At 40.4% G+C, this 12232-nt stretch overlaps 1 pseudogene across 1 annotated transcript; it reads left to right on the forward strand.

Annotated features, from left to right (window-relative positions):
• Positions 1 to 8890: 8890 nt before the first annotated feature.
• On the forward strand, positions 8891 to 10509 carry LOC108521439 (forkhead box protein N3-like; annotated as a pseudogene). Its single transcript, XR_001883186.1, has 2 exons — positions 8891 to 9868; positions 9922 to 10509. The product of XR_001883186.1 is annotated as a forkhead box protein N3-like (transcript).
• The last annotated feature ends 1723 nt before the right edge of the window (positions 10510 to 12232 follow it).

Raw genomic sequence — 12232 nt, forward strand, 5'->3', positions numbered from 1 at the left:
AAAAAAAAAAAAAAAAAAAAAAAATCTGTCACAAGCTTTAATCTACTAATAAAATTTCAAATTTTAATAAATCTTTCCAAATTTTTGCTACTATAAACGATGCTGTGAAGAATAGGATTATATATACATTCTATTATTTGTTTACAGTTTTTCCTGCAATAATTCTACAAGTGGATTACTTTGGTCAAAACATGAATGCTTTCAAATTTAAGAGATTTTTAGAAGTGGCATTTACAATATACATTTATACTTATCTGCATGTTAATCAAGAGTGAGTGAATGAGCTTATATTCTCACCAGTTAACCAACCATTTTGAAAATGTCTATTTATTGATAAAACAATTGCCCTTTTTAAAGTTTATATTTTGAAAAACATTCCCTCAATGTATATATTCATAATTAGTCAGGAGGATGGCAGGAAGAGAAGGATCTAGAATTTATTATCAGGGGAGTGGCGGAGATATTAGAGAGTAGTTGAAGGCTGAAAGAGACCTGACAGTCTCATAAACAAGAGGCAAACACTCAAGGATGGAAGCATAAGATGAGGATGACCAATGGCAATACAATAAAATGAGAAAAACTTCTGATATACCGAATCCATGCTAGCCATATATGTCCATCTGGAAAACTTCATGGAAAGCATATTACATTTGTTTTCCCATTCCTGTGACATTGTCTTCCAAATATTAGAGAGAAGACACAGTAAAGAAGGTAATAATGAGGATAATAAGAACTATACCAAACTCAGCATTTGAAAAAATAAATTGAATTTTCTTCCAGCAAAGAGAGACTAGTTAAGTTGCACCAAACTTCCAACTGAGAACAACTAGAAAAGTGTGGAAAATGATTTAAAATAAAAAGTTATTTAAAGGCATCAAAAGCTAATGATACAATAAGATGCTATGGGGAAATACCAGGGGAAAAAAGGAAACTCAGAATGTAATCCCAATCCTGGGGGCTGATTTTTTTCTAGCAGCAGTTGATGATTCCTGAGGATATAGGTAAGATGCTAAAATGCTGTGAATTTGTACCAAATTCCCACAGAGTCATAGAGCTAAGAGCATAAAATGTGAAGTTGGGTATGTCAAGGAGAGGGGACCTTGGCAAACCACTCAGGCTTAGATAGGAACCTCTAAGAGCTATGTCAGGTAAATACGGGTAAACGAGATAGACCAGCCCTCCAAGGGACTGAAGTCCAAATTAATCATCTCAATCATCAATGAGATTACAGATTTGGGGTTTTCCTTGCAACCTAGCAAGTTGACAGAAAAAAATCTTCCCTGGAGCAAGACAACTTCATCCTAAAACTGAAATAAATAAATCTACAATTTATTACGTATAGTTCCCCGAAAAAATAATCTGGAAGGAGATAAAATGACATGATTAAAACCAAGCAAGCAAAAAATAAAAAATAAAAGGACAATAAAAAACACATAAAATCCAGATAATCAGATAATGGCATTATTGTCAAGAATATAAAAGATTAAGTATTTCAGCCAAGAATTGGAAAATACATTAAAATGAACAGAATTTCTAGAATTCATAAATGCAATAGCTGTAATTAAGAACAATTTTGTGATTAGCAGCATAACATAATAGATATACTTTTGTAGTCTTTACCCTTCAGATTACAATGTACATTCTTGCCTTACCAGTCTAATGCATATTAGTTCTTTTACATCTCCTTGAACAACAAGGAGGTTTGGAAAGAAGGATCTAAAGAAAATATCCAGAATGAAGTATGAAGACACAAAATTATGAAGAATACAAAAGACAGGGGCAAAATTAAAGGAGATACAGTGAATACACCAAACATATTTAATTGGAGTTCTAGAAGGGAGAAAAGCGAGTAGTTCAAAAGCAGTATTTCAAGGTATAATGTTCGAGCAGTTTCAAAAAGTAACAAAAGATACCAAGTCACAGATGCAAGAAGCAATGTATATTTCAAGTACAGTGGGGCATGAGGAAAACCAAACCCAGGTCCATCATAGTACAGCTGTTGAAATCCAAAGATAAAGGCAAATATTCAAAGTAAAATCAAAACAATGGGTTATCTTCAAATGAGCCAAAATAAGACTGGATCGATATGTAATTTTTAAACAGAAATAATGTAGCTTGAAGAAAGTAATGTTATATATCCAGAGTGCTAAAGTATAATAGCCATAGGCCTAGAATTGTGTGTTTATATAATTTCCATTTTTTAAGAAGATACAAAATGGAAGTTAAATAAACATCTGTGATATTGCAAAACATATATTAGATCTTCAACCCTGTTTCCTGGCATACAGTTCCTAAAATTTTATAAACTCCAAAGTGAAGTCTTTTTGTATGCTAAGCTGCCAGCCCCTAGGTAGCTTCAGGATGGGGGATGGTCACTGGAAAGAGCAAGGCAGTATTAAAGGGCTGGGACTTTCAAGGGGCTGAAGGGTAAGTCAGTCACCAATGTCCAATGGATTAATCAGTCATGCATACATAAAAAGCCTACACAAAAAGTCAAAGGACAGAGTTCAGAGAGCTTCTTGATGGATGAACACATGAAAGTTCCTGGAGGGTGGCACACCTGGAGAGGGCATAGAAGCTCCACATCTCTTCCCGCTGCCTTGCCCCATACATCTATTTGTCTGCATTATTTGCAATATTCTTTATAATAAGCTGGTAAATGTAAGTGCTTCCCTGAGTTCTGTGAGCCATACTAGCAAATTAATCACATTCAAAAAGAGAGTCATAGGAACTCCAACTTGAAGGCGATCAGTCAGAAGTTCTGGAGCCCCAGACTTCTGATGGGTGGTGTCTGAAGGAGGGGGGCAGTCTTGGGAACTGAGCCCCCAACCTGTGGGATCTGATGCTATCTCCAGGTAACCTAATTTAATTTTGACGCTATCAAAATTAAATTAGCGGACACACAGCAGGTGTTTACTATAAAACTGATTGCTTGCTTGTTGGTAGGGAAAACTCCCCCACACATTTGATCACAGAAGTCTTCTGTGCTGATGGTGGTTGTGGAGTGAGAAAACAGAAAAAAGTACTTTAAGTGATTTTTTTTTTTCACACTTCTGACTTTTTTTTTTTTTGAGACAGGTCTCACTCTGTCGCTGCCCAGGCTGGAGTGCAGTGACATGGTGTTGGCTCACTGCAACCTCCACCTCCTGGGCTCAAGTGATGTCCTACCTTAGCCTCTAGAGTAGCTGGGACTACAGGGATGCACCATGCCTAGCTAATTTTTGTTTGTCGAGATAGGGTTTTGCCATGTTTTCCAGGCTACTTGTGACTTTTTTTTTGGGGGGGGGGGTGCTGGAGTCTCACTCTTGTTGCCCAGGGTGGAATGAAATGGCACGATCTTGGCTCACTGCAACCTCTGCCTCCTGGGTTTAAGTGCTTCTCCTGCCTCAGTCTCCTGAGTAGCTGGGATTATAGGCGTGCGCCATCATGCCCAGCTAATTTTTGTATTTTTAGTAGAGACAAAATTTCACCATGTTGGCCAGGCTGGTCTCGAACTCCTGACCTCAAGTGATCCACCTGTCTTGGCCTCCCAAAGTGCTGGGATTACAAGCGTGAGCCACCGCGCCCGGCCCTACTTGTGACATTTTAATGCAAACAAAAGCTAAGCAAATTTGTCACCAGTCAAAACTAAAGATTCATCCTCAGGCCAAAGAAATATGATCCCAGATTGAGGCACGTAAATACAAGAAGGAATGAAGAATAATTACATTGGCAAATATGTAGGAAAATCTAAATGAATACTGACTATATAACACAATGATAATGTCTTTAAATAATTTTAATATGTGTTCTCATTGTTCAGCTCTCACTTATAAGTGAGAACATGCAGTGTTTGGTTTTCTGTTCCTGCATTAGTTTGTTGAGGGAGGGGAACAACACACACTGGGACCTGTCGGAGGGGTGGGATTAGGGGAGGAAAAATAGCTAATGCATGCTGGGCTTAATACCTAGGTGATGGGTTGATCTGTGCAGCAAACCACCATGGTACACGTCTAACTATGTAACAAACCTGCACATCCTGCACATGTAGCCCGGAACTTAAGATAATAATTAAAAATAATTTTAAAAAGGAATTTAAATATATAAATGTATATAATTAAAAATGCACACCAATATACTGGGAGGGGTATTATAAAAGTTAAAATATTGGAAGGTACCTGTGTTGTCCAAGGATATGTAAAAGAATTAACATACATTAGAGGCAAGAATGGATGTTGTAATCCAAAAGGTAGACTACAAAAATGACAGAAGAACGTCACATCATCAATCCAAATGAGGCAAAAATTAATAATTTAAAATAATTTTAAATTTTACAAAGGAAAAGAGAAAATTAGAATAGGAAAATAGATGTAAAGCAAACAGGAAAATGTTATATTTAAGCCAGATTATATGTGGAATTATGTTATATGTAATGTACTGAAGGTTTCAAATAAAAAAGCAGAGATCATAAGACTCAATTAAAAATTAATTCAATCAAATGCTCCTTAATAGGAACATATGTAAAACAAAACACAGGACATTTGAAAAAAAATGGCAGAAAATGTACCATTAAAACACTGACCAAATGAAAGCTGTTATAACTATTCATAAGAGAAAAAATATACTTTCAGTAAAACATTACTAGAAGAAGGGATATTTTGTAATGACACATGGTTCAATTCAACATAAAGATGTTAATAAAACAAATTTGTATGTACTTTTTAGCGCAAAGCCAAAATACACATGACAATAAATTGATGGAAGTAAATGGAGAAAAAAATGCACAGTAAAAACTGACAGAAGTAAATGAAGAAATGGACAAATCCACATTCTCAGTAGGAAACTTAAATATACTTCACTGAATGACAGATAAAACAGCCATAAAATCCGTTAGGTGAAGATTTAAAAAACATGACTAACAAAATTTACTTAACAGAGGCCGGGTGCAGTGGCTCACGCCTGTAATCTCAGCACTTTGGGAGGCCAAGGCGGGCGGATCAAGAGGGCAGGAAATCGAGATCATCCTGGCTAACACGGTGAAACCCTGTCTCTACTAAAAATACCAAAAAAAAAAAAAAAAACAAAAGAAGAAGAAGAGAAGAAAATTAAAGCCGGGTGTGGTGGCGGGCGTCTGGTACGTACCAGCTACTCAGTGGGATGAAGCAGGAGAAGGCGTGAACCTGGGAGGCCGGAGCTGCAGTGAGCGAGATCGCGCCACTGCAATCCAGGCTGGGCGAACAGAGCGACCTCCGTCTCAAAAACAAACAAATGAACAAAATTTACTTAACAGAAAGAACACTGCATATGACAACACATGCAACATTTCAGAACAGATTATATGCTGACCTATAAAACAAGCGTCAAAAACGCTATAGTGGTAATATAATCTACTTTGAATGGCTGCTGAAAATTTGAGGTTATTGGTGGGTTCCCTGCTCCTCCTCCACCCCTAGTATAAATCTCAAGAATGTTATTTTCCAATATCCCTCACCTCAGGTGACACTCCTCACTCCCCAAATCCTGGACCAGAGAGGATCACATGACTCAGACCTTTCCCCTAAACCAGGGGAACATCTCGGCTCCGCCATTACCATAACCACAGGAGGGGAAGTTTTCCATGTGGTGCCAGGATGGATGTGTCAGGACCCACTAGGTCCAAGACCTTAAGAGAGTGGGAAACAGTCAGCCTTGGCTCTTGCTACTTCCCATTTAAAGGAGAGTCCGCTAGGTGTCATGTGGGTTGGAATGGAAGTGGGGAGGGGGCTCAGTCCCTCCTGCCCTGTGGGGACCTAAAGCCAAGGCTTCATGCTGACCAACTCACCCATGGTGTGTCCTTAAGGCAGTGACCTTTCACCAATGTCCTCACAGGGCTCTCTTAAAGGGAATCTGTGTGGTCTAGAGCTCCGGGTTTGCAGAAGTTTGGGGAGGGCAGCACAAGATGGTGAGAGCAAGTCCCAAGCAACTTTGTTAGTGGACAAGATGGAGTCCTTACAGGAAGTCCCTTCTTCAAAGGCATAGAGAGGAGACCTCTAGGGGCTAGACAAGACCGAACTTACTTTTCTTACTGCCCCCTAAGTTCACTACCAGTCTAACCCCCAGGGAGCGGTTTCCAAGGGAGATACTCTTGCAGAATTGGTTAGCTACAATCACAGGGCCTCGGACCCAGGTACTTGTTACAAACAGAGAACTCAGCTATTCAGTCTCTGTCCAATGCATTACATTGTATTTCTTTATGGAAGAGGAGAAAACTTATTTGCAGAATCACCAGCTCCTTGCTGTCCCTGAAGTTTATCTAATTATAAATATTGAACACTACAAAATGTGTATTTTGAAAATAAAGTCATTCTGCACCTTCTATCAATATGATCACCTCACGATGACCTAAAGATATTCACTGTAATCTATTTACCAATCTGCTGCACACTTTCTAGATATGCAAGGCAGATGTTTACCCACCTTAAAATATTTGTAAGTAACAAGCATACATATATATATATATACACACACACACTATACATATATATTCTTTTAAGAATTTGAACTCACATAATTTTCTGCAAACTGATTTTTTCACATACTGTAACATCCTTTAATTCTCATTTCTTTACCAAATGTGGTTTGGATGCAGATGTTTATTATAGAATGATTTTGCTTTTCAGGGAGATTAACTGTTGATATTTGTTACACTTTCTCCTGGTAAGCAAAGTCCTTTAGTACAGGGATATTAACACAAAGTCTGCAATACCATTGCAAATATATTCTTCCAGCTTTTCAGATTTTAATATTTTTTCTTTTGGCAATATAGCAAGTATTTCTAAACTTTTATTAAATTTATGACTTAGAAATAAGACAGGTAATTCTTTGGGAGTACAGTGGGAACAGAAGAACACAGGGTGAATAGGAAGGGAACAAAAGGGGTCAGGGAAGCTGGGAGAGTTCTGAGAGGGAGCCCAGCCAGGGGAGGGAGCAGTGGGGATTTGGGGAGGGGACTCTACAGACACTCACCTTTCAACACACCATAGACAGAAAAGTACAGCATCCATTTCTGAAAGGGAAGAACTCTGGTACTCAGGATCCCCCTTAACCTCCTACCCACCTCTGGCTCTCTGGGCCTGTCCAAGGGAGGAAGCAGGTGCTTGCCTTCTGGTATCACATGTCCACCAGGAAGGAGCTGATGAGTTTCGGACAACACACTGAGGGAGTCCACAATGTCACGTTTTGTGTGCTTCAGCAGCTGCCCTCACAGGTCTGTAGAGAAGAGAAGCAAGGATTTGGGGTGGGAGGTGCTGCCACACCCTGGCCCTTGACCCCTGTGATTGTTCCCATCACACCCCCTTACCTTGCCAAGTCTTCCCCATCACAAACTTGAGCATTTTTATATTTCCACTATCCTTGAAGTACTTGCGCAAGCTGCTCCTAGGAGAAAAAGAAGATCAGGAGTGGGTGGTCTGGCCAGTGAGGGCATTTCCAGGAGCTGGCCTGTGTCTACTGGGGATCCTATTTCTTGTTATCATCCTGATGTGCACTACCATTTACCCTCAACCCAAATTTGATCTGGCCTTTTCTTCTCATCTCATTTTTAGAGAGGTTCAGGATCTTGACTTTGGGGGCCTTCTTTATAATGTTAGACAGGTCATCCAGCCAGCAAACTTTGTTGTTGTGCAAATTCAAAGACAATAGCTTCTGGGGAAGAAGAGTTAGATAATAACAGAGTGATCTCATTGATGTGCTCATTTCCCTGCCCCCTTCTTTAATTGTTTTAAGAAGACTGGGAATGTCAACAAAAGTAATGTCTACTGATTTCTCTGGAGGCTAATTAGGAAAGGTGTTCAGAAGAATAAATAGGTATTAATCTGTTGGAGAGAGCACTAGAGTAAGAAGCAGACCCATTTCTCTTTACAGCACCTTAGGTAGGCCACATCCCTTATCCTGTATTCCACTGGTACATAGGATGAGCAACACACATTACTACATGAGTGTGTTTGTGTGTAGTAATGAAGATTAAGAATATTGCTGCCATTGCTGAATTAAGGAAGTAATCATGATGGCTTTCTTCTTTATATTTTGTTTTGTAAATTAAACGGTTTATAATATTTGAATTTCACAATATACATTTGTTTGAAAAATATTCACCACTTACATTTTACATAATTTACAGACCTCTGAACTTGCAGCATCATTTCTAAGAATTCATCATATGAGACATTTTTGTTGCATGGATTTTTAAAATGTTATTATGCACTATTTAAATTATAATAAATTTTTTTATGAACTATTTAACATATACCAAATAATGTCAGAATATTTTTAGTTATTCTGGATCTAAAGCTTTCCTTTGATGTCTGTTGTTTTGTAAACAGACATTTAATGGGCACCTCTGTGTGTCAGGCTATAATGCTTAGTGAGAGACGCAAAGATGAGTAAGATTTGATGATTTCCACTCTCAGTGGAAATTACAAAAGTATGTGCCAGGCAAATGCATAAGCTTATAATGATCTTGTAGAAAAATTGCATCTATTTTGCATTTTCATAAGCAGCATGTATCTAATATTGATGAAGAATTTTGGAGTCATCCTAAAATGTGTAAAACAGTTTCACGAACTATTAATCCTAAACCTTTAGTAAATTAAAAAAGCTAACTTCTGGCCCGGGCGGGTTCCGGGCACAGGAGCCGAGGTTCCGGCAGCAGCTCGGCTGGGAGACTGCGCGACCCGGCGACTGGGCCACACGCGAGTCCAGCGTCCCCGCATCCCCGCAATGCGGCCATGAGAAGCAGCGCGGGGGCAGGTGATCGAAGCCCCTAGAAGACCAGCATTCTCGTGATTATGGAGGCCCCTCTGTCCTTTCTGTGACGGAAGCAATGCTGACCTCGGTTTCCTGGACCCATTCTGACTCAGGAGCCTTCATGTAAATGGGTCCCGTCGTGCCTCCCAGTAAGATGCCAGAAAGCTCAGGAGTTAGTGTCTCCGGTGGACTGAGTCAGTGTTACTGGGGCAGCGGTTTCTCCAAGGCCCTTTAGAAAGACGATGACCTCGACTTTTCTCTGCCTGACATCCTATTGAAAGTAGGGACCATGGAAGATGAAGAGTTGACCAACCTGAGCTGGCTGCATGAGAGCAAGAACTTGCTGAAGAGCTTTGGGGAGTCAATCCTCAAGAGTGTCAGCCCGGTCCAGGACCTGGACGATGACAGTCCCCGTCCCCACCCACTCTGATATGCCCTACGATGCCAGGCAGAACCCCAACTGCACCCCCCCTTACTCCTTTAGCTGCCTCATATTTATGGTCGTGGAGGACTCTTCAACCAAGCGCCTGCCAGTGAAAGATATTTACAACTGGATCTTGGAACATTTTCCGTATTTTGCAAATGCACCTGCTGGGTGGAAAAACTCAGTGAGACACAATTTGTCTTTGAATAAGTATTTTAAGAAAGTGGACAAAGAGAGGAGCCAGAGTATTGGGAAAGGGTCTTTGTGGTGCATAGACCCAGAGTATAGACAAAATCTAACTCAGGCTTTGAAAAAGACACCTTATCACCCACACCCATACCCAAACTTGTTCAATACACCTCCCACCTGCCCTCAGGCATATCAAAGCACATCAGGTCCACCCGTCTGGCCGGGCAGTACCTTCTTCAAGAGAAATGGAGCCCTTCTCCAAGATCCTGACATTGATGCTACCAGGGCCATGATACTCCCCCTGAGATACAAGCAGGTTTTCCTCCAGGAGCCATACAAAACAGAGCGCGGGTCCTGAGCTGAGAGGACTGTTTCCCCATGGGCGGCAGCTGCCAATCAGTCTCATTGAGATGACGGCTGCCATAAGGAATGGCATCACCAGCTCCTGGATGTGGACTGAGAGCGAGCCATCGTGTGGCTCCTCAGTGGTTAGCCTAGAGGATGCCAACTGAGAGTGAGCCATCGTGTGGCTCCTCGGTGGTTAGCGGAGACCCCCAAGGAGAATCACAACTACAGCAATGCCAAATCCTCCAACGCCCGGAGCACCTCGCCTACCAGCGACTCCATCCCTTCCTCCTCCTCGGCCGACGACCACTGCAAGTTTGCCAGCACAGAGAAGCAAGAGGGCAATGAGGGCAGCGAGGGGAGCTTCCAGAGCCACGAGAGCCACAGCGACAGGGAAGAGGAAGACAGGAAACACAGCCAGAAGGAGCCCAAGGATGCTCTGGGGGACAGCAGGTACGCGTCCCAGCACAAGAAACGCCAGGACTTTACCAAGTCCAGGAAAGTCCCCAGCGACACACTGCCCCTCAAAAAGAGACGCACTGAAAATCACCACCCCGCCTCCACAGCCCCCCACCAGGGCGAAGAAGAGGAGATGAAAGAAGCGCCGGGTCGCTCCTGCACTTAGCAGAGATCCCATCCTGTTTGAATAACATCACCAATCAGACGGCAAAGGGGCAGAAAAAGCAAAAGGAAACCACAAAAAAATTAAAAACAAGTCACTGATTTGTTTTGAACTTACGGCCATTTGGTTTCAGCATGTCAGGAGATTTCGAATGATTTGTGGCAACATCAGCTTTTTTTTTTTTTTCTTTTTTCTTGTTTTGTTTTTTTTTTTTTGGTTTGGTTTTTTTTTTTTTCTTTCCCCCCCCCCCCCCGCTTTTTTTATTATACTTTAAGTTCTAGGGTACACGTGCACAACGTGCAGGTTTGTTGCATATGTATACATGTGCCATGTTGCTGTGCTGCACCCATTAACTCGCCATTTACATTAGGTATATCTTCTAAATTTGTCCCATCTTCTTTGTTTTGGACCCTTAAGAATTTTATTTTTAAAGGAGATTGAAGCCATATAACTCATACTGACACTCAGCTGTTTTACAAAAGCTTTTCATTATCTGAAGACAAAACCGAAAAAGCTAAAATTACCATTGCTTCCTCAAGCTTGTCAGAAACCTGTGGCTGAATCCGCAAGGTCAACGTCAATGCCACCGGAACAACCATTCAGCATCTAGAAGGTACGTGTGCAAAGTAATCGTCGTTCAGGCCCAACCCTTAGGTTTACATGACTGTGGTCTGAGTTCCCCAACCCCCTCCTCCTTTTATTAGATGAGATTTAGCACCCTCTCAGTTATTTAAACATGCAACATTTCTTGAGTATGTATGTGGAGGCCATCTGAGCTCATAGCTGATTCAGTAACCAGTTTCATGCTGTGCCATTCACACTCACTACTTAATACTGCCATGATGAAAATGTGGAGGAAAATGTATCCGTGTGTGTGTCTGGGAAGCATATACACTTGTACATTTTAAATACTCTGATTCTGTAACATTTCTGAGTTTTGTTTTGTTTTACAGAAAAAAAAGTGATAAAGCAATCAGAAGACCAAGAGGCTTACTATTGATGCTTAGGGTCATCTGACCTTGGCTGGCCAATAGACCTACAAGGCCAAATTAATTTAGGACAGTAATACTTTTTCAAAAGCCATTTTTTTCTGATATTCATGCCAATATCATGAATAGAAAGGGAGAACCATAAAGGAGAAAGAATGTGATGTTCAATTATGTTCGTGTGAACCTAAAGAAACAATATGGAGGCAGGCACAATCAGCCAAACTCTAGGGACTTGATGGTGTTGCTTGGAAGGCATGCATACCTGCATTTTGCATTCTTTGTATGTAATCATATTGCCAAAGACAAACTATTTCATCATTTTTTGTAAATAACACTTTTCCCCAGACCTACCATAAGTTTCTGTGATGTATTGTCTTCCAGTTGCAATAAAATTACTCAGTTGCATCAAAATAAAAAACAAACAAAAAAACCTAACTTCTGTAGTTGTCATGAGACTTCGTAGGACAGCCTATGGAAACTGCTACCCATAGTACTCTGCGTGAAATAACAACTTTAAAAAATGCTTGTTTTCAAAAGCAATGGAAACAAAAGCCAAAATTAACAAATGGGATCTAATTAAACTAAAGAGCTTCTGCACAGCAAAAGAAACTATCATTAGAGTGAACAGGCAACATACAGAATAGGAGAAAATTTTTGCAATGTATCCATCTGACAAAGGACTAATATTCAGAATCTACAAAACACTTAAACAAACTTAAAAGGAAAAAACAACCCCATCAAAAAGTGGTGAAGGACATGAATAAACATTTCTCAAAAGAAGACATTTATGCAGCCAAAAAACACATGAAAAAAAGTTCATCATCACTGATCATTAGAGAAATGCAAATTAAAACCACAATGAGATACCATCTCATGCCAGATAGAATGGCAATCATTAGA

Source organism: Rhinopithecus bieti, unplaced genomic scaffold, assembly GCF_001698545.2.
Source record: "Rhinopithecus bieti isolate Rb0 unplaced genomic scaffold, ASM169854v2 scaffold_56975, whole genome shotgun sequence".
Classification (NCBI taxonomy): Eukaryota; Metazoa; Chordata; class Mammalia; order Primates; family Cercopithecidae; genus Rhinopithecus; species Rhinopithecus bieti.